Here is a 3394-nt window from a genome sequence, read left to right on the forward strand (position 1 = left end):
GACGATTGCATTTCTTGATACTGTGGTCCTACGTGGGAGTCAGACAAAATTTTAAGTGTATCGAAAGCCTACAAACAAAGAGTCGTAGGGGAGAGTGGGGTAATTTGGCCGCTTTTTTTAGAAAACGATATAACTTGAAATTGACGACATATTTCTGCATTTTCTCAACGCTGGCAGGTGTCGCATTCATTTTACTTTACTGGACAGTGAACTTGAAATGATAGAGTAATTACTTATATTGAAATTGTGACGTATTACAAAGGACTGCAAGGCGGCCAAATTGCCCCACTAGCAGGGTTATTTGGCCGGGGGTGTGGGGTAATTTGGCCGGTGTTAGTTTGCGGTCGGGGTTTTCTGTTATATTGCGAGTCAGCTTCAGATTCAGCAATGACGGTGTCCTATGACGCATTTGCCACATCTTGGAGGTTGACTCAGGGGTCACAGGGGTCAAAATAGCCAAATTAGCGGCTCTAGATGCGATCACAGTTTTTTTACGAATAACTTGAAGTAATCAAGCTAGGCCAAAACTTCGAGTACCATCGTAATTCTCTCGTCAGTCCGCATCGAAAGATATATGTGTTGACCTTGAGAAGTCAAGGTCAAAGGTTGACCTCAGGTCACGTTGCATCGGGTCGCTTGACCTCAAGGTTACGTGATTTCAAGGTCATCATGCATATCATTCGATGCGCCTTGGCGAGCTGAACAGAATGAGACCATTTGTGCGGCTGTACCATTTTTAGGCCTGTACACATTCAGCTGTTGTGCTGTTGTCAGCTGAAATAGGCTCCGCCCACCGCTTCTGGCTGACGGAACTGTATACATTTGGCTGATGAGAAATGTCAGCACTGGCTGGCTGTTTACAAATATGGCGTTGTAAACAAATATTTCGTCTCATCTTCATGTTCTTTATTAATACAATACTTAACCAGTTAGATATATTATCAAAATATTTACAGACAATGTGCGAAAGTAATAAGTATTTTTCTTGTATCGACAATTAATTATGAAATCAAATATATGTGAATAGCGCCAACATGGTGTCCAAATTTCATTTATCTGCAGTGCTCAATAAAAATCTGGCACGTGATTTGCTTTCATGCGCCACTACCAGTGTCTAAATGCGTCATTTATGGCTTTTGCTGACGGCTCGGCATCTCTGCACTTGCTTTCTCGTAGCAGCACAGCCCGTCAGCCCATGCTGCCGGCAGCAGAGAGGTGACGTCATGTTGCAAGTGCAACATAACGTCATCAATTTTTCAGCCAATAGTGTGAGTGATTTTCGGCTGACAACAGCACAGCAGCTGAATGTGTACAGGCCTTTTATGTAAGGATTTATTAGCAAAAAACGTTTGGTAACCTTTGATGACGTCACATGCTCTTACAGTTGACCAATCGAAAGTAAGGCATCGAAGTAGTCAAAGTTGGTCATGAATCATGTCATTTATGGTACAATTGACCATGAAAACTCGGCCGCCCCAGCATAGTGACTCTGAGCGTACCGGCCAAGTTGCCCCGCTAGTCCCGGCCAAATTACCCCATATTGCCATTCTGAAAATTTTTGTCTATATAGTCATCACGGCTATACGGAATTAGATAAAATTGCTCTTGGAACCGCTGAACACCCCCAAGAATGGCGCTATAATGTCTGAATTCGTTTTTAGCCCAAACACTACATGTTATACAACTTTGTAAACAGAAGTAAAAGTTACCATTTTCTAATGAAATTAACGTTTTATTAATTTTGAATAAAACTACGAGGGGCAAAGTTTTGACATTTGTCCTCCAGTTATTTCTACCCATGACAAATAAATAGAGACTAGAGTTATTTCACTCACTTTTATTAGACATCGTACAGGTGGGGGCGGCCAATTTACACCACCGGCCAAATTACCCCACTCTCCCCTACGTACATTTCTATTGTGTGATGCTACACTGCTGAATACACTGGTACATTCATTGTCTCTAATGATGCTCTCCAATTTAATATTTATAGCAAGATACCTATAAGAAACAGGTAGATCCGATAAGTAAAGCCCCAGTCACAAATTTGACGCGCCTGTGACATTTCCTGACACCCACGTGACTATTGTATTAACTTTTGTGTTTTGCAATGTTTTGACCTTATTTAAAGTACTGAAAGCTCAAAATGTATGATTAATGTTGTTTAAAGCAGCATATTAATAATTATGTTTGTAAATTATCGATTAGCTGCTGCAGGTCACGTGATTGCTACCAGATTAATTATCGATTAGCAGGTCACGTGATTGCTACCAGATTATGTGCTCAGAAAGCATCTTTTTAACTTCGATTTTGAACAATTTTTACCTCCTTTGAGGCCAAATGATGGACGGTTTGAGGCATACGATGAAATGCTGAATCTATTGATGCCAAAATTTGTTCGTTTTTTTTGCATTTTAGACTAGTATATCCTGGCTCAAACTTTGACCAGTTTGTGTGTAAACCCTATGGTGAAGGGAAAACTTCACGCCCAGCAGGCGCCATTACAGTGCTGCCAAATCATGTTTGGTGGGGGTCGATTTATAGTATCGTGCAATATTTTGCCGCCTTCAGAGGAAAACCTGAGTCCGCACTTGCCCATCAGCTGGGGCATTCCACGATAGATCGTACCACTTTTTTCCAATTTGACACCCTCATCTCTCGAAATTTGACGAGAATTGGTCTAAGGGGTAATCGGGGGCTCTGAATCCACCTGTAACAATTTCAGGCTTATCAGATAAGTATTTTTTGAGTTATGGTGTAAAACATTTTTTGGATCTTGCTTTGCAGCGCTAAGTTTGGGGGGCTGTAACTCTAAGACGGATTATTCAAATGCCAAATGTTATATAACATTGAACTTGCAATGAAACAGAGATTAATATGTATTTTTGAAATTTCGAAAAATACGCTATTTTTGATATATGACATATCGAGTTTTCTTTCATTTGTATTTTTTGGACTTAGGGACCAAATTTTTTTGAATTTTTATTTTCTAAAAAAATATTTAGCTCATTGTTAACAAATATGCAAAAAATTAGGAAGGTGTTCTTTCTATAAATGTATTTATTTTACGTCACGATAACGGTTTCGAATTGTGATTTCGGGAGGGGAGCTTACAAATGGCGTGGTAAAGCTGCCTAGTAACATCACGGGTTACTGAAATTTCAATTTAAGTCTGAGTCATCTGAAAAAAGTGAAAAGAGGGTTCATCCAACCCTCTTTCCTATAAGCGCGAGGGTGAAAAAGGCTGTTTGGTTCTGACATTGTTTTGGACGCCAATGACCATAGCTGTCCGAGATGAAAGTTACAGGACGCATACATGGTGTCCTCCAGAGGTCTCACAACTTTTATATCTGGGAATTTTTCAAGGTTACATGAGGTCAGGTCGGTCACGTGA

This window comes from Amphibalanus amphitrite, unplaced genomic scaffold (assembly GCF_019059575.1).
Source record: "Amphibalanus amphitrite isolate SeventyFive unplaced genomic scaffold, NRLGWU_Aamphi_draft 000130F_arrow, whole genome shotgun sequence".
In the NCBI taxonomy this organism is placed as follows: domain Eukaryota; kingdom Metazoa; phylum Arthropoda; class Thecostraca; order Balanomorpha; family Balanidae; genus Amphibalanus; species Amphibalanus amphitrite.